Source organism: Felis catus, chromosome F2 (assembly GCF_018350175.1).
Source record: "Felis catus isolate Fca126 chromosome F2, F.catus_Fca126_mat1.0, whole genome shotgun sequence".
Taxonomy (NCBI): domain Eukaryota; kingdom Metazoa; phylum Chordata; class Mammalia; order Carnivora; family Felidae; genus Felis; species Felis catus.
In genome coordinates, this window is record NC_058385.1 from 69,454,858 (window position 1) to 69,478,151 (window position 23,294).

Sequence of the window (23,294 nt, forward strand, 5' to 3'; positions counted from 1 at the left end):
ATGAGTGTAATGTGAGAATATGCGTTAAATTAGTATAAAAACTGTATGCCTCACAATTTCCAGATGCCAGAGTCTCGTAATGTTGTCATTTTTTCTTTTTTCTGTTCAGATGTTCATACAAACGGAAGGCAAATGGGTGCGGGAAGCATCCCCCAACAGCACATGCCTTTCGACTTGCTTCTACCAGCTCGTTCCTGGGGGTTACATGCTCTCTGTGGGCTCACCAAAGTAAAACCGTCTTTCAGAACCTCGCGGCCCCGCGGCAATGCCTCCCTTGTGTATTGCTTAAAATATTGGCTCCTGTGTGACTTTGAACACTCAAAGACACAGACTGCCTGGTGGTAGGTCGTGTTTACCCAAATTAGAGAAATTCAACTCTGAACTGTTCAAGTTTCAAGCAATCAGTTCCAGTTGGTACACACACAATTCCAACCTTAGGGACCTGAAGAGAATATGTGATTTGGGGAGCGAGAGTTGCTGGTAGGCGCTTAAGTCCCAGTCAACACAAAGTATACCTAAGTGCCAAAGGTGAATATTGATCAGGAGGTCTTCTTTTGCCTACTTCATATCAGCTGAGATACTTAAAGGCTGCCTTCTTTTATCAGGGAAGAAAAAATATGCAAACAGTCTACAGAAAGGATTAAAGCTCCTTTTTATGGCATGAGGAAGTTATAAAGCCGTAATAGAAAAGCTATAAATTGTCGTTATCTATAAAGTCATTGTCACTTTCATCTTTTTACTAAAGATGAGACCAAATTCTTTTGTTGTGGACACGTGGGGAGGAAATGTGCCTTTCCTTCTAAACCTTATGTAGCTTGGCTGAGCTACACAACTTCAGCAGGCCTGGTTCGTGTTGTGCTCTACACATGTATCCATCAAAATAGAATGGGATAGTGCCCCCTGGAGGTGTTCAGTGGGCCAGCCCTGACCAAATCTGAACGCAAATATGGGATAAAAGGAGAGAGAATCAGCACAAAATATGTGAATATGTAGCTATGTTATATAATTTGATCATTATGAGAACCCAGTGGAATATTCGAAGACAATGAGACTCAAAGAAATAAACAACTTGCTCTAGTAGGACGGTGGGCTAACTTTGGTGACAAACTACCTTAGAAGCTCAGGATTTTTACACAATAAAGGATCTATTTCTCACATCATATTCTAATTGGATATTTAGCAGGTGGCCTTCCAAGTAGAGATTCAGGGACCCAGGTCCCTTCTGTCTAATGCTCCAGCATCTTATGAGCTCAGTGTTCTGAAGAAGAGCATCTGTGTTAGGTCCATAGAAAAAAGAGTGAAAGCTTTGAGAATCTTCTGGAAAATTCTAAGTAAGACAGGCTAAAGTGGCTGGCCTGTATCACTTCTATTCCCTTTCCATTGACCAGAACTCAACCATATGGCCTCTTCCTACTGCAGGGGAAACAGAAATATAGTTTTTCTGCGGGCCCAGGGGAAAATGGGTTTGCTAAACATAGTGCTTTGTCTTTGCCACTTGCCAGCAGAATTTCTGAGAACAGAGATCCCTTCTCTGTAGCTCCAGATCCTGTGATCTTTCTGCTCCACCAAGCTGTGGCATTCATCTTCTGAATGACTTTTGACTGAAACTATAAGAATAGAGTTACATACTATAGTGCTTGAGGACAAAGAGAGAGACTTAAATGTCATCCGGAAGTTCCTAAAATTCCTTATTTTTGCTTATATGGGCACAAATTTGAATATTTGACTGACTTTTCCAGCTCTCACTCATGTCTAGCTTAGACATTACCTAAGAGTTTCTTGAAGTTATTTGGTCTGGCTGTATTTCCAATGCAAGATAAAATCTTGAGAAGCTTCTTGTCCCTGGCAATTTCCCCTTCTTTCTCTAAGGTTTCATCTTTAAGACTGTAGCTGCTTCCATTGTTTCAACTATAAACACCATGTGGTTGACCTACCCACATGTATTCTCATTATCTCTTTCCCACTCTCTCCTGACCTAAGGGGCTTACACCCAACTGCCTACCGATCACCTCATCAGCATCCCACATGCTCCTATGGCCAACTTGTATAACAGTGAATATTCTTTTCCCCTCTCAAAACATGTCTCTATTACCACCTTCTAGTTACTTAGGTTGTTGAGTTGTGATTTATCTGCATCAGTAGATCCAGGTTTTATGGGAACTGAAGCTTTACAAGTTAGAAAAAAATTAATGTTTACTCATTTGTGAGAGAGAGAGAGGGAGAGAGCACAAGCATGAGTGGGGGAGGAGCAGAGAGAGAGGGAGACAGAATCCAAAGCAGGCTCCAGGCTCCAAGTTGTCAGCACAGAGCCCAACAGTGGGCTGGAACCCACAAACCGCGAGATCATGACCTGAGCCCAAATCGGACACTTAACCAACTGCACCACCCAGGTGCCCCTGAAGCTTTACAAACTTTTTTTTTTTAATGTTTATTTATTTTTGAGACGGAGAGAGACAGAGCATGAACAGGGGAGGGGCAGAGAGAGAGGAAGACACAGAATCTGAAGCAGGCTCCAGGCTCTGAGCTGTCAGCACAGAGCCCGACGCGGGGCTTGAACTCACAGACCGTGAGATCATGACCTGAGCTGAAGTCGGACGCTTAACCGACCAAGCCACCCAGGCGCCCCACAAATTTTTTAATACAGCATTATGAATACAAACTAGGTTTAAGAGTAAATATTTAGAATAAGGAAAGCAATTGAAACAAGTTACAGATTAAAAATATTGATGAGTGCTATAGTCACATTCATTAAAGTAACTCATAATTTTATTGGTAACTGCCTGATACAACTCTGTAGTGTTTTTTTTTTCTTTTTTCTTTTTTCTTTTTTTTTTTTTTACATTATTTGGCCCTCTAAAGAGAAAAATGAAGATAGCTTTGTCTTATTTCTATCACCGTTGGTAGCAGTTTGTTTTTGTTATTGATATCTTATTGGGCTCGTCAGCTTCTCAACTCATTGATAATGTCATGTAAACTTGAAGAATTTTTTGGTCAAGTTTGAAAAGCTTCTGTCAAAGTTTTTTTGCAGCATTTATATTTTCTTTCGAAGTGATTTATGGTAAATGTCCTTTGAATTGACAACACTTGTTAACATTGGTGGAGTCCTTACCGTGTCCTCAGAAGGGGGTCTGTACAAGTCAGGGGCCCTGAGTTTGTATTTCATTAGCATCATAGTAAACCTAAACTTCTTTACCTGTGTTCACCCTCATTCCCTTTTCTCACAAATCATCAATTGCCAAAGTACTTTCAACACTTTCTCCATGGTGGATTTTTGTCTTCGTTCCACTGGCCTTTTAAAGACTGTGTTACTTTAGACAGGAACCCTTGCAAATGTCTTCTACACTTTCCACCTAAGGACTTTGCCTCCTTCTTGTCATTCTGAAAAATAGTTCCAAAGTAATCATTTCCATTTTTTAAAACACTCTTACTTGCCAAGTAAAGTTCCAAACCTTTTACCTAATTTGCAGTCCATGTATAATCAACTCGTCTTTCCAGTATGGTCTCCTATGATTTCACTCTAGAGGTTTGGACTTCACCCAGACAAGGTTTACTAATGTGCCACCCACTCCACCTTGAACATGACTCCCCCTTACTGAAAGAATAAAATGGTCAGTATCTCATAAGTGCCTGGCCTTCCAGAAGGGACCAGGGAGCACACACAATAATTAGAGAGTTCAGATGGTCCTTCCTTTGGTTTCTCTCCATGATCCTTACCTAAAACCACAACATTCTAAGTATTATACTTCCATAGTATAATTTAGTTTCCATTCAGTAGATCACAAGCTCCCTGAAGGCAAAAGGGTTTCGTCAACTTTATTCATTGTTATATCCCCACTGCCTCCAAGAGTGACCAAAATACAAACATTTCTTGAAAATGCTGAAATATTGACCATATTTGCCTGTGAGATTTTGTGAAATTACTAATAGTGTAAAGCCTGAGTTTCTTCATCTGTAAAGTAGCAATTATCATAGTAAACATTCCATACAATTATTGTGAAGATTTAGTGATTTAAAATCAACTAAAGCTTTTAGCAGAGTGCATCACACACAGTAGGTGCTCAATAAATATTATCTAACATTTTAATTAGAACCTACACGCAGGAGTGCTAAGAAAGCAGCAGCATGGGATCGTGCAAAGAACTTGAGAATTTGCATCCCCGAGGGGCCTAACTACCTCTGGGTTTTTGAGGAATATCCTTTGATTTTCTGAGCCTCAGGTTGACGTATATGCTCAAGGAGAATAATGAGAATAATGGGATGAAATGAGGTCTTAAAAAATTTATGCAGTCCTAAAAATGCCATTATTAGGACGGATATTAGGGTAAGAGGACTGTGTCTGGGCCCCTCATAGGCAGCCAGAGTACCTGCTCTGCTGTTTGTACAGTATAGAGAGGGCATTGAGCTTTCCCAATTACATGCACAGTGGAAGCAAAAAGTATCATTGTTTTAATTGTAAACTCGAAAATGTTTTTATAAAATGACATCGATGATTAACGCTTCTAATTTTGGAGATAAAAAAGAAATCCGAAGGTAATTATTTGAACTAATTTTACCAGACAGGAATTAGATTTTAAATTCGTTTTATTCCTAGCCAACTTTGCTCCTGGTATAATCCAAGATTTTTTTTTTTTCCCTCTTCACCTACTTGTTTTTAAGGGGTGGGTAGAGAGCCTGTTTTCCTCTCTGGGAAAGACACAGGCTGGTGCCAGAGGGTGAATGAAGCCAGATTGACTAGAGGTTTCGGAGCCTTTGAAACATGGCCAAGGCCAGATTAGAACTGGAATAGGAATTTCTCTAAGCTGCAATAAACAATAAAAATCCAAAATAGAAACTACCATTGTGATGCAAACAGGAAAGCAAGCATGATTAGCACAAAGCTGTTCTGGAGGGAGAAAGCTGAAGTAACCAGGAGGTCTTGGTGGGTGCGACATTGATTCCATGGGTGGGTATCATACTTAGTCATGTAGCAGCCAATAGTTATGGCCAGACCCCATGAAGGGGAGCTGGCCTCAAATCCCAGCCCAAACCTTTCATTTTTGGGGGGTGATGTTGGTGTAGGGGTCATTGTGCAGTGCTGGAGACAAAATCCTGTTATCACAGGTAAGGCACGACATCTCTGCCATTGGGACAAAAGGTGAATTGTCTTCTGGTTAATAGGGAAAGAGAATGACAACATTTGTTAAGAGACATTTAGTATAACCCTTATGGGCATGGGCTCTGGAGATGGGCAAATCTGGAAACTATCCTGGCACCACTCTATAGGAGCCACATGATTTTGACCAAGTTATTTAACCTCTGAGGCTCCTTATTTGTTCCTAAAGCATGAGGATGATAACCGCAATACCTCACTGGGCTGTTGCGAAGATTGAATGAATTAATCATGGAAGGCACTTGGAAATGCAAGTCACTGTATAAGTTCTTCACCCGAACTACCTACTTCAATCCTTGCAACAATTCTATGTTTTCCTATACCCATTCTATGGAGGAGGAAACTGAGACTTCTAACTCAATTGCTAATAAGATGTATTGTGCAAGCCTTCAAGAGGTTGCTGTAGTGAGGGATATCTCTGTCATTTTAGAGTGGGGATGAGGAGCTACAAAAGGGCGGGGGAGGGGGGAAGGAACATTTGAAGAAGGAGTTCTCCAAGACCACCTCATGGAAACATTGACTCTGGCTTTTTCCCTTTCTGAAGAAAATTTAGGAGTTTTTTCCCATTGGATTCCTATTTCCCACCTTCCACTCGCCCTCCACCAGCCCTCTGTCACAACCGTGGCTCAAGACAGTTCTAGAACAACAAGAACATTGTAATAGAGTTCTTCCAAAGAGAAAGCGCACTCTATAGATGAAGCAAGTGAAACTAATGAACCTGATTATTGAACAATTGTGCTAAGGGCGTCATTTGAGTTATTGGCTTGTAAGCTTTCTGGTCTGTTTAGAGGCTTGCTGTATTTTAAGAAGTCCATTGTTCGTAAGAAATTTCATAAGACTTCAGGAGCTGTAAGGATGTGAGGTGTCGTCTGAACAAGCCTCCATGGTTGACAGATGAGGAAGCAGAGGCCCAGGGAAGGAAGGAAATTTCCTGAAGTTCACACAGTTACTTCAATGGCAGAGTCCAAGGCAAGTGCTCTCTACATTGTTCACCACTTCCTCCCCTTTCACCAGAATGAACTCTTTGCAAATCCCATAATACAATTTTCTCAAGACCCTTTGCTTTGACATACAACACATACTAATCTTGGAATCCCAAATATATTGCTCCTTTTTTGTGTTTTTGTTTGGCTTGGTTTGGTTTGGCTTTGCTTGTCACCTCCTGGTCCATTTTACTCAGATCAAACATCATCTCCTCCAAGGAAGCTTAACCTCTTATATACTCCTACAGTAGTCCCTGTTTATCAACCCCACAATCTGATTTAATTATGTTTGTGTATATGTCGGCCTTTCCTAGAGGCAAAAGATTGTGTCTATGTTGTTTATCGCTCTATTCCTTGTGTCTGGCATTATGACTGGCAGGTGGCCAAAAATAGGTGGAGGATCAAAAATACTGGATGAATGGATAGATGGGTGGATAGATGGATGGATGGATGGGTGAATGGATGGAGAGATGGGTGGGTGGATGGATGGATGGATGGATGGATGGGTGAATGGATGGAGAGATGGATGGATGGATGAATGGATGGAGAGATGGATGGATGGATGGATGGATGGATGGATGGATGAAGAGATGGGTGGATGGATGGATGGATGGATGGAGAGATGGGTGGATGGATGGATGGATGGATGGATGGAGAGATAGAAGCATGGATGCATGGGCAAATATGGAGAATCTCTCTTGAAAATAGGGCAACTGGGTGGCTCAGTCAGTTTGGTGTCCAGTGTCAGCTCAGGTCAAGATCTCACAGTCTGTGAGTTCGAGTCCCGTGTCAGGCTCTGTGCTGATAGCTCAGAGCCTGGACCCTGCTTCAGATTCTGTCTCCCTCCCTCCCTCTGCCCCTCCCCCACTCATACTCTGTCTGTCTGTGTGTGTCTCTCTCTCTCAAGAATAAATAAACATTAAAAAAATTAAAAAAAAATAAAATATATGGAATTACCTGAAACCCTCTACAAGGCTCAGGTAACATGAATCCCTTCATCCATCCCCCAACATTGCCTTATAATATTCTTTGTTATTGGCCCAACATATGGTTCTGTTATGTTTCTAAGAAGGGGGGGGGGAAGGCATGTTCTGATCAAGTAGCAAGTGGAAATCAAATGCCTCTTCACTGTGAGATTTGGTTAAAAGCTTTCAACTCTCTATAGGTATTTCCTCTCAACACTTTTTCAGTTTGTGTGTGTGTGTGTGTGTGTGTGTGCGCGCGCGCACGTGTGGCTATACTCACTGATTTATCCCCTTCAACCAAGAAAATAGGAGAAATGTTCAGGAATCACAAATAGACCCTGAGATAGTCAGAAAGTCAGAAGTCACATGTGCCTTCATGTGAAGGCACTGTCCTAGTTTATGGGGAGTCAATGAGGTCTGGACAAGCCCTAGTGGCTGCTTTGGTTAAATACCACCTTGATTTAAAAGCCCTGCTACTGGGAATCCCATGTGATATATGCAGTTCCTCAGCCTTGCCTACATTTCAATTCTGAAGCAAGGAAGAAAGAATGCTTCTGGGTTCTTTGAATGATGGAATAGTAATAGACCATTGCATTTGGACTTTTAAATTTACCATGATTTTGACTTTTCTTTCTTCTGTGCATCTTCTATTTTGTAGTCTAATTAGCTCAGAAGGTCAAAGTTGAGATACCTGTCTTGACAACCAAAATGTGGAACAATGAATTCATGACAAAAGCGAGGCCTGATATTCATTGTATAGTAAGTTTATAGGTCTTTGATTCATTCATCCCTCTGACAGTAGTAATAGGAATCTTGAGTGCTATTATATTTCCTTCACGGCAAAGATTATAAAGGGCGAGAGGAATTACACATGCTTCTGTTCCATCTTATCAGCACTCAGACAAGGCCTACAAACGTGCATAATCACAATGAGTTTCCAAAGGTGCCACCTTGGTAGTTTTGCTCATTCAATTCAATGTAACAGACATTTATTGAGCATCTATTAAGTACTAGGCACTGTACCTGGTGCTAGAGATAGAGAAATAAGTAGATACAGTCATTGTCAGTAGAAATAGAACATAGAGGCATGTTCAGTTGGTTTACATGTTAAGTAAAATTTGGATTTTTGTAGCAAGTGGATTCAGATAGAGTTGTAATTCACCTTTGGTACTAATTATTTATGTAATTTTGGACAAGTCAGTTTACCCCTGGAGTCTTCAGTTTCCTCTTCTATAAACAGTGCCATTTGAGCCCTTCTATTGGAAAATTATATGCTAAGGATTAAACTGCCAGTTTGAGAGTTGAGAAGTCTGGGTCGAGAGTCTGAAGTAATAGTCAGTAATCCCCACTCTTGAATCAGCGTATATGTAGCGCGTTGTTTCTTTGGAGTATCATGGAAAGCAGCATCCTTCCTGTTATCACCGTTTCATGGGACACTCTAAGAAGACATTCTCACCATAAGTCTGTGTCAAAGACTTTTACACCATTCTTTGGAAACCTATTGAGGTGGGGAGGAGAGAAAATCAATTGCAACACACGAGTAGTTCTTGAAACCATTTCTCCTCTCTTGATGGATGTTTTCCACAGTAAATTTGGAAATTTGTGGTCAATTTTGGAAAAATGTGGTCAGTTTTAGGGAAGTTGAAATACTAGTTGTTTCCTTAGCATGTACTAAGTGAATCATTGTAATGAATGGGTCTGTTTTTCAATTGTTTACGACAGTCACACTGAATACTGTTAACTATTCATTAATGATAATTAGAGTCTATAAGTGAGAGGTTGCAAGTGTAGCACCTGCAGCATACTTATTAAGAATCTACCTGTGACACTTATATATCTGATTACACTCTATAGAGGTAAAAGTTCTAAAACAAATACAGTGGTTGTATGACCATCTAACATTCACAGAGACATGCCTATGATTCTTATTCCAGGGCTTTCTGGGAAGATATTTTCTTCCTGCTTATTGAAAAAAAAATTCCCTATAGTTCCCTATATACTTAGATTCCCTAAGTATTACAATAGAAGATTAACTAGAGAAACAATGGGTTTGGTAGACAGAAAACAGGCTTCAGATTCAGCCAGGCACGAATTCCAGTTCAACTGCTGAGTAACTGAGTGGGTAAGTCACTTAACATCTCTGAGCCAATTTTCTCACCTGTAAGATAAGGACAATGCTAGTACCTACCTCAGGAGCTTTTGGGGAGGATTAAATAAATGCTTTTGTGAGAGTGCCTTGAAGGGTAACAACATAGAATACAAACAAATTAGAAACAGAGAAATGTTTACAAATGAGCTGGTAGCAATAAATTCATCAAAACTTCATACATAGATAGTAAATTCTTTTTGTTATTAACAATATGCAACCGGGGCACCTGGGTGGCTCAGTCAGTTAAACATCTGACTTTTGCTCAGGGCACGATCTCACCTTGTGAGTTCGAACCTACCACGTCTGGGCTCTGTGCTGACAGTTCAGAGCCTGGAGCCTGCTTCCGATTCTGTGTCTCCCTCTCTCTCTGTTCCTCCTCTGCTCATGCTCTGTCTCTCTCTCAAAAATAAATAAATATTAAAAACAACAACAACCAAAGAAAAGAATATGGAACCAACATTGACTGTTGCGCTGGCCCCACCAAGATTTGGGTTTGATGGGAAGCGACTCCGATCCTGGGTTCTTCAGGTGGAGAACAAAGGGTAAGGACAAACTCCCTTGACTTTTTGTCCTTGATCTTGGTCTTCCTTTTCAAAAACTAAGAGAGAAAGGCTAAAAATACACATGTGGCCCTTAGTGGTTTCTTCTTCTGCTAATCCCTAAAATTTTCACCCAGGTGATACAACCTAGCTCCAATTAGGCTTCTCAAACTGCTGTGTAAGCAATAGAGTAGACACTGCTTTTCCAGGCATGGCCCAGGAGTTACTACAAGTAGCCATTTGTTGCCAGGCCATGAGATAAGCACAGAAATTGAGAGTAAGTGTTTAGTGTCTTTCTAGCAATTTGACAGAGTAGCTTTGTTTCTGTTGAACCTAATAATATAAATTTTGAATTTGTATTCTGATATCTTTTAAATTTAATTTTTCTAGTAATTCATTTTTTACACTTTACAGCAGCATCAGACCATGACAGATTATAAATTATTTTTAAAGACTGAATCCTTCAACCCGGACAACAAGAAAAGCCCAGCCATAAAACACCACAGACGTGTTGTTATTCAGACTTTCAGACTTTGCACTATCTAACTTCTCGGGTTATGTCTTTTCCTGTTCCAAATAGTGCATGTGGAACTCAAGTTTAAATTAGATAAAAATCTTATGATACTTCAGATTTATATTTTGAACACAAATAGAGAATGTCAATAGTGTCCCGCCCCTGGGGATGACACTGGGCTGGGTGTCCTGGGGAATACCAGCCCTCGTGAGGAAGTAGAGGAAATTCATATAACTTACAAGGTTGTAGGAGAGATAAGATATGCCCACCATTAGCCATCATAGGAAACAGAGGGTGGCAGTTGCCAAAAGCGAGATATGGATAAAGTTATGGGAGAAGTCAGATAGGAGAACATACTTCCTGTTAGTAGAAGGAGAATGAAGAAAAGACAATGAAAATGGGATAAATGTAACCAGAGGCCACGGTCAGGAGGACTCCAGCCCCCTTAAAAGTAAGTGATGTCAACACTAACCCTAGTATGTATGAATATATGAAACATGTCTCTGGGCTGGTTACTTTCCATTTTAGAACATGAGGGTTGAGAGAATCTAAGGAATCACTTAGTTTAAATTTCATATTTCACGGAAGTATAAAACGAGGTCCAGTTATTTGTCTAAAGTCAAATAAGAAATGTATCCGATGGGAAAAAAATATGCTTTATGTCTGCCTTACCAATATGAAGTCCATGCCCACTGGAATGGAGTAGGTTTTTTGAGGTTGATTGTAAGGTGATCATTAGCACTTAAAAGATATTTTTAAAAAGATAAATATTGCAAGATATTTGCAAGGCAGTGTGATATGGTAGAAGGAACATGGAATTGGGTTCAAAATCTGACCCAGCAAGTTGTGATTTTGGACACATCAGTCAACCTCTGAGCCCTTTTCCTCGTGTCTGGAATAGGTGTTATAATTAGCACTGGCAAGAGATTAAAATACAAGATATGTATTTAAGGAGATAGCATAGGACCCAGAGTGAAGTGGACCCTGAATGTGCATTATTTAGGGTCTTGCCGATCGAACACACCCTTTCCATGGGGCTGTCCTGCTTCTCTGCTGAATTCTCCACCTCACTGTGTTTGTGGCAGCATGATCGCAGCATATTCTGAACTTGTGATTATAGCCACAGCCAAGATAGGAGTTTTGGGAGGAGGACCACATACCTTCAGGAACTAGCTTATTCCTTACAAGAAGGATGTGTATGTGTCCAGTTTCCTATCACCATAAGATGAGGGTAGGGCTTGTTTGGCATGAATTCAGTGTTTCACCTGATTGACCACTGCCAATGCATCCAGTCACCCACGAGGCATAAAAATAGGTCTTCTCCTAAAGCAGGAGAGCTGAAGGTTCAGACCACCGTTTGCAAATATAAGCTGGGCTTTCAGCAGCCCCAAAAGCATTGTATTCACCGCATCCCTTGTTTTGGTCCTAATTATAATACTTGTCTGGGGAAGTTTTGTTTGCTACCTAACTTGTAATTACAACACGTAGACACTTTTCACAGGTGCTATGGCAGGAAATGACCTGATAGAAACCTGAAAGCCTTAATTCACACCTGAGGGAAACATAATACCCGTCTCAAGATACTGTGGAGGAAACCTACACCCCCTTCACGGTCCCCATCTCAGGCCAGGGGTAGAGTAGGAAGAAGGAGGACCTAACGTAGTCACTGGCACATGCTTTACATATCATGCATCAGAGCCTACCTTTGCCTCAGTGCTGACCCAGGGCTCCTGCCTTTTAGTGAGCCACCTTGCTTTTAGGAATGTGTGTTGATTAAGTGCCACAGCTGGGAACATTGTTGGGTTTGTCATGATGCAGTTTAATGTTCAAAGTCATCCTTTGAACCTTACATTGAACTCTTGAGGGTGAAACCTTGAGAAGGTTCGTTTATGTGACAGCTTCCTCTCATTCTCCTTACTATTGTTGGCAACACCATCTATTACCCTGGGAAGCCATTCCTACTCATGTAGGATATCCTGTTATGTGCCCAAATGCTGTCTTTATAATTTTTGCACTGGCCACAAATAGAAGGGGAAGGAAATGAATATTTATTAAGAGCTTACTTGGCATCAGACCTTCAACATACATTATCTCATTTAGGCTTTGTAACAATAGGATGAAGTAGAGATTTTTATTCTTATTGTTCTTATTAAGGAATTAAGCTATATCACATTGGTGCAATTTGCCCAAGGCCACACAGCTGATAAATGACTGAGTTGAGGATAGAATCCATGTTTCTAACTCCGAAGTTGATCTTTCTATTCCATCATGCCATTCCCTAAAGATAATTCCTTTTGGGTAGCAGCAAACGTGAACAAATTGGCTTCCCCTCACTCGACGTATATTCACATACATGTAACAAAGCACATATTCATATGTATTTATTACTGGTTAGGATCGTAAGATAAAGCACTGAATTTATCCCGTAAAGATTTGACAGAGTTCCTCCCGTAAAGATTTGACAAATAGATAAACATGTATTCAGATATATAAGTAGTTATACTCCAGGGTGAAAAGTAATATAATGGGGGAAATTTGAGGTTACAGGAGAGCACACAGAAGAGGCACTTAATTCACAGTTAGGGAAAGCTTCAGGAAGAACTCACATCTGAACAGAAATCCTTAGGAACTGTAGGAGATAATATGGAGGCAGTTGGACAGAGGGGTCAGTAAATGCACAGATCTAGAAACAAGAGGAATGCTATGCATTGGGAGAAGTGAAAGTTGTTCTATATAAATTGTATGGGAAGAATCATTCACCAGCATTTCACTGCCTCAGGCCACTCCCAGCCCTTAATGTACCAGATATTGGGGATGAAAAGATGAAAAGATGAATAAAGCCCTGGTGCTTCTCTGTGGGGAGTGTAGAGTTAGAAATATTCAAGAGGCAGGGGCTGCTAGAGTGAAAACAGAAGCTACTTTATAAAGTTGGAGAGGGCTAGAGATGAAGTCAGAGAAGACATCAGAAAGGCTCTGAAGACTGAACAGAGTTTTGAAGGTCAGGGTCAAGTTCAAGCAGGAATCCACTAGGTAGGGAAACCAGAAAAGTACATTCCAGAGGACATGGAATGTTCAGCGGGAGACGGGTTGGGATGCTTTTCTTGGAGTTGACAAAGAACTCATTAGTCATCTCCCTTTCTGTATTTACTTGAATACATTCTTCATCAAGTGACAGGAGGACACAAGATGATATCAGGATATTCTTACTAGAAGTTGTAATTCCAATCCATTGAATGTTCTTTGTTGACTGGAAATGGTACAAAGAGAAGCTTGAGGAAAATAAGCTTTGAAAGGGAATAAGTTGTCTGGCTACACCAGCAGATAATGGACTTGCAATCAATTATCACAAGATTCCAGACTTCATAAAAACCAAGGATTTTGTCTACTTATCTTTCTGAAATTTCCTTGTTCCCAAACCTAGCACAATGTTTGACTCATAGGAGGTGTTCAAAATATTAATTGAATAAATAAAAGAGTAAGAGGTATTTTAACCATGCTGAGGTTGAGTTTCTCATCTGGAAAATTTGGAATGACATTGTATGGCTAAACACATATCTGGACTTAGCTGGAATTTGAATTACGTGCTACCACATACTCCTTGTTTCTTTTTGGATACATCGTCTTACTTCTAGTGAGCTTGGGGTGTTCATCTGGAAAGTGGAGTTGACATTAGCTCCTCACAGGGATGGTAAAGGTGAAATTAAATAAAGCATATTAAGTGACTTAGAATAGGGCTACACACATGGACATTTCTTAGTAAATATTAACTAACATTATAATAATTGTTAAAAGGTGATTTTCAAAAAATGTGTAAAATCATGACTCTCCCACATATATAAAAATAAATCCATTTTAAAGATTTCATTTAACTCATTAATTAGGGAACTAGTGAGGTGTTAAAAACAAGTCCAACAGAGATTCCAAAGACCAGAAATGTTTCTCTATTAGGAATGTTAAAATGAAAGTGCAAATGGAGGAAATATTAGTCTCTTCTGGAGTAGGGGAGGAAAACCGGTTTTACTTCCACTAGATATAACTGACAAAGTTTACATGTATATGGACAAGAATCGCTTTGCAATGCTGTCAGTTAATCTGTAAAGCACAGAGTTGTAAAACAGCTCCCATAGAAGCATAATTAAGTAACTTGCAATAATTTTTATAGATATTGTATAGTTTTCCATCGAGGTAGAAATTTTTCTTCATATTACCATTATTACTATCTACCTGAGACTATTAACACAGCAGTTGTAGAGCTGTGATGTGAGGTATGAGCTCATACGATGATGTTATGTAATGAGAAGTGATTTTTTCCTCATCTCTTCCTGTTTTTCATACTGATACTTTTAGCATTTTTATACTATTATTCCTTTTTTTTGGCATATGGTTAGAAGTTAATTACATATTTTATTTTCATGTTGGTAACAGATCAGTGTAAAAAATCAGTCAATATAGAAATGCATAAAAACAAATAAAATTATCAGTAATCTATTGCCTAAAGATAACCATTGTTTAAATACAGATGCGTGTGTGTGTGTGTATACACACACACACACACATATATATATACATATATATATATATATATACATATATATATATATATATGTATGTATACACACACACACACACACACACACACACACACAACTGACAGATACAAAGTGCCACTTGGTCTTATGGATGTCGAGAAATCTCTGAGTCTTGATGCTCCCCAACAGGCATTGTCTCTCCTCTGAGAACCCAAAAGGAGGTGTTAAATTAGAGGAAGGACTGGAAAAACAGCAAAGGACAAAAATGTGAGCATGATCACATTCAGTCCATGGGAATTGTCCCCTAGTTTGTATTGGTCCCCTTTGCACTATATGCCTGTCTCCTTCTTAGATATGTCCTTCTCCAGGTAGCTCAAAAGCTCATTGAGGAAAAGGACAACATCTGATTCATCTCCCTATCTCTTGGGACCATCCAAGTGCCTAACACATGACAGATACTCAATTAATGAATGAGTGAATGAATGAGTATAGTGAGGTAAATTTCCATTCACAACTCATCTGCTAATGAGCCTGGTCAGAAGGATCTTTCCCTTCTATATCTGCAGCTTTTGTAGGATACCCACCACCAACCCAATCCCTCAGACTAGGACTCTCCCATCTTCTGTACCACCTCAATCTTCCACTTCCATTCAGTGGTAAAGTTCTATGGGTGTGGCTACCCCACACCGTCAATCTTTTCTCACCCTCCCACCTTCCTTCCACTCCTGATGCTCAGAGCTTTCTTACTTTTCTCTCTGACTATAGCAACAGCCCCAAGGGGTCTCCGGGTTGCTGTTTTCAATTCATCCTTTACCAGTGTCAAGGGTGATCATTTGAAAACTCAAATCTGACATTGTGTTTCCTTATTTAATGTTTTATGAATAATCCATTGCCTGTAGCTGTAGCTCTCAAAGTTACATCAGAATCACCCGAGTAACCCATCAAAACATGGATCGCTGTTAAGTCTCATAGTTTTTGATTCAATAGGTCTAGGATAGGGTCCAGTACTTTCCATTTCTAAGTTCCCAGGTGATCTTGATCCTTCTGATCTCAGGATACACTTTGAAGAACCACTGGCTTGGGGTGATAAGCCAAATTCTTTAATGAAAATTTCACTGAGGATTAGCTAATACTTATGCTATACCAAATACTATACTATACTTTGCTCAATTCATCTATTACTTCTACATCCTTTTCTCTCACCTCAGGTACATACAGCCTTCCTTTCAACCGCACCAAACCATACATTTCCATGTATTCCCTATTCTTTCCCAGTTCTGCTTGAAATATAATGTTCTTCCTCATTAACCTTAATCTGTCAAAATTCTACTTATACTTAAAGGCCCAATATAGACAACTAAAATTGCCTCTTGAAAGAATCATAGCCCATTTCTGAATTATCCCTCTTCCCAAACACCCAGGTAGACTTAGAATCACAGGCAATTTTTTCTGTTTACATTTCATTCTGCCCTTTCCATGACATCCTAGATTAGAGATATTTATTTTTGTGTCAGTGTACTTAGATTAATTATAAGCTCCTGGAAGCTTTCTTTTCTTTCCTTTTTCTTGATTTCTTGATTTCTTGGTTTCTTTCTTGCTTGCTTGCTCTCTTTTTCTTTTAAAATCAGGAGAGCCCAGCAAATAACGGAATAAATGATTCCCATTAAATATTTATGGAATTTAGTTGAATTTACGGTGCACCTTAGTTTAAGGAATGGGCTATCGGATCAGCTCCTAATATTGTTCATTGCTGGACACATGGGCACTTGGGGAAAGATTAGGTAAATAGTTGGGTGATCATTCATTTGCAAAAATAGATTTACAAGGGAACATTTTTTTATTCTGGACAGACAGTCATAACCAGTGCTGGTTTTATAGGAGCAATACATATACAAAAAAAAAAAGTCATGAGAACAAACTGGTTTCTTCATACTTACATTTAGGTAGAGGGCAAAGGTAAATACAAGTACTACTACTGTTAGTAATATTTTCACATATGAACACATATCATTGTTAAGGTTTTGATATATGCCAAGCCCTGTTACAAAAATAAAATAGAAGCCATTTTATCTAAAACAATCAGGAATTTTCTCACATAATCAAAAAGAGTCATTGTTTGCAAAATTATTCCATAGTCATCAGTTTTCTTAAGTGTTTCTCTGAATTCGTTGGGATTAAAATCTCCTATGGTGTCATGATCATATTAATTTTTCTCTTTTTCAGTTGTTAACATATCTAAGCCAGATCTTTGTAAATGTCTTTCAATATGTTCAACCAAGTCACCTCCTTGAACCTTTTGTAATATTCACAACTTCGCCTGAAAATTGATTTGTATCATTCAACTGAAGCCTTCTTAGACAACTCATAAAAATGAAAATATATCTTAGTAATTAACTTTAAACATATAGGTCACCTTTTTAAAAAGTTTATTTATTCTGAGAGAGAGAGGGAGAGCGCAGGCTAGTACAAGCGGGGCAGGAGCAGAAAGAGAGGGAGAAAAGAGAATCCCAAGCAGGCTCCGCCCGTCAGCACAGACTTTGACGGAGGGCTCAGTCTCATGAACCATGAGATCATAACCTGAGCCGAAATCAAGACTTATTGCTTAACTGACTGAGCCACTCAGGCACCCTTGGATCAGCTTCTCTTTTACCATTTTTTTGGTGAAGGGCTAAGGCTTTACGTTCAGATAGGAGTCCAAAACAGTCATCTTTTATTCATAAGCTACAACCATAGTACATTAATACATTCATTTATGACTTTTGTTTCTGCTTCAATGGAGAGAAAATGTGAAGATTATGAACTGAAATCTGAAGGTGAAACCCCTCTAGAGTTCTGTTCTTCCCAATTAAGTAAAAAACTTTTTAAATGTTTATTTTTGAGAGAGAGAGACAGACAGACAGAGACAGAGAGACAGAGCACAAGCAAGGCAGGGGCAGAGAGAGAGGGAGACACAGAATCAGAAGCAGGACAGCTCAGAGCCTGATGCGGGACTTGAACTCATGAACCACGAGATCATGACCTGAGCCAAAGTCAGACACTTAACTGACTGAGCCACCCAGGGGGCCCTCCCAATCTTTTACAATGGTATAACACATACTACTTTGGAGAGGCTTGCCTTTATCGCCTCTTCCAAAACAGTAACTTATTTTTATAGGAATAAAACTTTTTTCTTTACAAAATCATATTTGATGTGTTTACATAGCCTTTTCTGAATCATTAATTCCATTAGAATAAACAAGTTTGGGAGTCACTACAACTGATTCTTGGCACATATAAAATTTAACTGCTAAGAGTGGAAGTATATGGGAGTCCTATAATTGGCCTACTAGATTCCAGAATCAGATTATTGTGGAACTCAGTCAGAGTGGTTTGAAGAGAGAAGTTGATACTGGATATCAATTAGGAAGTCGGTGAAAAGGATGCCCACTATACTTTGCAGGTACACCTCACAACAGATCCTATGAGGCTGATACTATAATTTGTGGGGGATTTCACCGTCTCTCTTCCAGTGTTTCTGAGCAGGCCATTAAATAGGGGTTTCTGTCTCCTTGGAAATATTAGAAGCACTCTACATTCTTGGTTTTCTCTTCCTACCTACTCATTCTTCTCCAAGGGATATAGAATGTATAATCTGATTGGCCTGGAGTGATTGGCAAAGGGGCCCTGAGTACATGGAACCCACCTCTCTTCTGCATTTTCTCTTAGATTCAGCGAGCTCCCAGAACACGCAAGTCGTCCTCAACTGGGCAGTGTGAGTTTCTTCCCAAGGTAAGAGAGCCCAGGTGTCTGGCTTTGCCAGTCTTGAGTTTATTCACATCTGGGTGAGGTAGATGGAGACCTCTTTGGCTTGGAGCCTAAGCAGAGGTGTCTTTATCCCTGATTTACTAGCAACAGTTCACTCTCTATCACACACTTTGTTTGGAGAACTTGGAGGGAAGCAAGTGTGACTAATTTCATAAAATGCCAAACTTGTTCTTATTTTACCCACTATTTTATCATAGCTTAGGTACATGATTTTACTCTGAAAAATCCCAAAGAGGTAGGCACTACAAGTATCCTAGCTTTATGGATGAATTTAAAAGAAGAAGAGGTTAGATGACTAGTTGAGTTTCTTATAGCTAGTGAGGAGGGCCGATTCTTTAGTCTGTTATTCATTTATTCAACACTTTGGTATTGAACATTATTCGTGCAGGTGATATATGAACAAAATAGTTATAGTCCCTCCTTACATGGAGTGTGTAACATAGAGAGTAAGAGACATATTAGGTCATCGCATAAATAATTATATAATTACAAGCTGTAATAATGTCTTTAAAGCCCATTCTCTTAACCATTATACTGTCTTACTTTGACTTAGAAATTTGCTTGCACTGAGATTCACATTATTCGTTTGTCTTTTATTCTTTTATGTAAGTATTGTATGATTCCTTATTTGATTGCTTTATGATGACCAACTGATACATAAATGCTCCTAAAAACCACAAGTCCAAGTGATGCATGCAGTATCACTTGGCAAGGTCATAAGGGTGCTGGGGAACCTCTTTGCCACCACTAGTCCCCAGCCTACTACCTGTATTGTCCTTTGACAGGGACAGAATATTTCCTAACATCTAGATCAAGAAGACAGATCCCCCCCAACAGAAAATGTCAATTGTGGAAAGAACACTTAGAGGCCATCCAGCTAAGCCCCCTTAAGTTACTGAAGAGGAAACCCCTAGGGTTTAAGGAAATGAAGTGACTATCAAAGGATTACCAAGGTTATCCCTACAGGCTCCTAGTCCAAGGAACTGCTTCCTCTACCTTTTAAAATGTTAGTTTAAATTCTCTACATATTGAAATGAGCTGAAATCAGACCTATATTCAAGAAGATGTCGTGGGAAAGCAGACTTCTGTGTTCTTTAATAGACAGAAGAAGATAGGGTATGGGATTAAGGTGGGAGGGGGACACTGGAATAATTTCCCTAGTATACAACTCGCAAATGAAGACTGATGATTTCTTCCCCTCCTCCCCAGCTTCGACTCTGTGTACTTGGGGTGGTTATTTGAACACACTGCCTCGTGTGCTTACCGTCTTCATTTGTGATATGGGGACGAGGATAGCACGCAGCCATACCTTGACGAGAATTCGAGAATTCGTTGTGTAATGTACATAAAGGATTTAGCGCAGTGCCAGGCACATATAACACACTCAGTAAGTGTTAACTTTTGGGATTGTGTTGCCGCTGTTGCTATTGTTACATTAGCGTATGATGTTTCAGATAAATTATTTAAAGTTTTAATGCTAGAATAGGAGGGTAGTGAAGAAGGAAACGGGGCATATGTTTTAGCAGAAAGCAGCTGATGTAATTCAATGTTATTCTACTTCCAGCCTGGCTGATATATACTGCTTTATAAGTTTGTTGTATTTTCTCATCTATTTTAGCACCTCACCTGTGCTTTATGCAGAGTACATGATTAAGAGTCGCTACACACAACAGTTTTCATAATTTGGCAAATGAGTCAAGTTTAATTAGTGGCAGAGTGTTGTCTAGACTTGAAGCCTCTTCAGCTTTAATCCGCTTCTCCTTTCTAGACAGTGGAACCAACCGAAACACTGTCTTCATTTCAGGCCCCAACTAAAGCTTTTCAGTTCACAGCGAACTTTTCTTGCAGCCCCGTTCAGATCATCTGCCCTCCCTCCCCGGCCTCCCCCACCACATTTCCATTTCCATTTTTCTGACTTTTGGCCCTGCTACTTGATGAAGGCAAAATGTTTTCCCTTCCAATTAGTTTAGTGGAAACCTCACATGCTTGATATTGTAGCAGACAATGTTGCATTATGCTATTGATTTGAACAGAGAAATTCCTGTTCCCGAAGGCAGCCAAAGCACACTCTGAAGGGTAGAGTTACTGAGTTACAGCCCAGAAAGGGAGACCACAAGGGAGGCCAGACTCCATTGAGAAAATGCACAGGCAAGTGTGGCTGCACAGGAATGCTCCAGAAAAGATTTTATGGTCAGCATCAATAGATGTGTGTGTTTTATGAATAAGAATAAGTGTATTCATGTTCCTAAAGTGCTTCAAAATCGCTGGCTGAAAAGGGCTCCTAATATTTGCTCTCAGGGCTCCCCCTGACATAATATGCCATTTTACATGCAGGAAATGGTGAGTTAGCGTTTCCCAGGCCCCCGCACACCAGCGGGAAGTTGTATCTTAATTGTTCAAGGCTCCAAAACTCTGTTTTGTACTATTTCTGCATCAGAGAAGCCTAAAACCAATGGTCAAAAAGTATTTTCAGATCCTCCCCATCTAAAATATGCAGACAGTTGCCAGTTACAAAATAAATTTTGTCTTTGTGGGTAGGGAATTCAAAGAGATAAACAGCCAAAAGGGTAGGAGAAGAACATTCCAGGTGGAAGGGTCCAATGAAAGAATGGCTTGAAGCAAAAGGCACAGTTGTTAGAACGTCAACTATAGGCAGCAAATGGCTGAAAACGATGTTGGAGATACAGGGATTTATCCGAAGGGTCTTTCTTGTATTCCAGGTTAGAGCCCAGTCAGTCCAAATAATGGCTCGATGTACATTTCACACCTGTATTACATACGTTTACAATTTACATAATTTCCCAGGGTTTTCTTCTATGAAACTGTGATATCTGTTTCTCTCCTCATTCTTCCAGTGTTCTTCAAATTGTTCCAGTATATCTCAGAGCTTGCATTTGGTTTTGTTATTGTTAAAAATGAGGCAAATGATCAGAACAACTTGTAATTGCATTATGTCATTTAATCCTCATGATAACACTGGCAGCAGGCACGATTGGCTTTATTATTTCTACTCTATGGACGAAATCCCTGAGGCGTAGGGATGTTAAATGACACAGGAAGTAGTATAGCATGTTACCTTGTGATATTACCAGTTATGACCATTACATTTCTTTGAATGTCCCCTAGTATTTCTTTCCAGAGACCCTCTCCTCTACCGTTTCCTGTGTCTACTAAGTTAGATTGAACTCTTGTCTCAGCTTCAAGTTACAGTGAAATACCCATCTTACCTCTCCTCCTTCTAGATCTGCTTTAAACATAAACTGCAAACCAACCTGATCTTCTACATTGAGACCAAATCATGAATTGTGGAAATCAAAATATGGGGCATTATTATCCATTTCACGTGACGTGTTTCAGCCTGACTTGTCTAGGTAATTTTGTTACCCTGCTGTTGTCATGTAGCATGCTAACTATTTCCTCCTTCTCTGTGACCCTCAAATTTAAAACCATGAGTTAGCAAGGTCCTAAAGGAATGAGAAGTGGGATTTTTCCAGGAGATGGTGAGGTAACAGATGTACTTCCTAGTCCTTGAGCTGTAGAAGGACAAGGTGCCAAGGCTAGGTACTTGGGAGCATAGCTGTTCTAAAAAATGTAGGCAAAATGAACACCGCACCTCACACTTTTGCCAAAGTTCGGTTTTGCCAACCTCTGAAAAATCCTGCCTGCCTTCATTCCGGAGAGAGCCAAACTGCATTTCTGAGCAAAAATGCAGAATCCTTTGACTTCATACTCAGCGCGACCCTTTTTCCCTGTAAATGTGAACACCCCAATCGCACCAACCATTCTGCTACTTTCGGAGTGAGCGGTTACCTCTTCCTGGTCTCCAGCAGGTATGAATTTGAGACCTTCTTCATTCACATGCAGGGCATCGTACTGGGTGCTGGGAATATGGCAAAGACAAGGCCTTTTGCCTATCTTCCAACAACTTACTCTCTGATGGAAATTTAACAGAAAACCGGAAAAATAGAAGTTCTAAGACGCAGTGTTTGGTCAATGTGGTCAGAAATTCTTCTCATTCCCCGTCTTCTGCCTGCGTGTGTTTACCTCCTTTTAAAGTTACCTTGGCAAATAGATTTTGCAAGTGGTCTTTTCATGCAAAAGTATGCTGTGAGCCTAAGAAGTCACTTTATTGTCTTGGTTTAGATTCTATTTATACGAAAGTAAATGATGAGCTTGCTATATATGAAGTTTGGAAAGTTTGGGGGTGAGAGGTAATTAACTAATTCTTTCAGCCCTTGTCTCCCCTTTAAATAGGGTAGATTTACCCATCTCGAAAGCAATTTCAGTTGTCAAAACATTGGCCTTCTTCATGGTTTTTGGATCTTGACGACCATCAAAATTTGGCAAGCAGCCCCTACCTGCCTGGCAGGAAGTTATATTTAGTACTGTGTGAAACTTTATTTTCCAGTTTCAGACATACTCAACCCCTGCTGTTGAGTTCCAACACTCACACTTCCAAATAAAGAGAGTTTCTGGAATTCTTCTATGGCTGGTAGATGCTTTGACAAAAGTTCTCACCAAATCCAGAATAACCTGACACCAGCTAGGCCTTCACTGTAGTCTATTGTTGCTTGGCCAAATTAAACAGGGCAGTTCTTTGTCATTACTTTGCTTGTTTGTCAGTCTAACTGATGTGCAAAGGGAGCCTTTTGGCATTTAAAA

The 23,294-nt window shown here is 39.9% G+C and overlaps 1 long non-coding RNA gene across 1 annotated transcript in view; it reads left to right on the top strand.

Annotated features, from left to right (window-relative positions):
- The window catches only part of LOC123383199, a 484,670-nt gene that overhangs the window by 318,333 nt on the left and 143,043 nt on the right, over positions 1 to 23,294 (top strand). Inside the window, exon 4 of the long non-coding RNA XR_006592690.1 lies at positions 18,534 to 18,596. This is a non-coding gene — a long non-coding RNA (uncharacterized LOC123383199). The remainder of the gene's footprint in view (positions 1 to 18,533; positions 18,597 to 23,294) is intronic.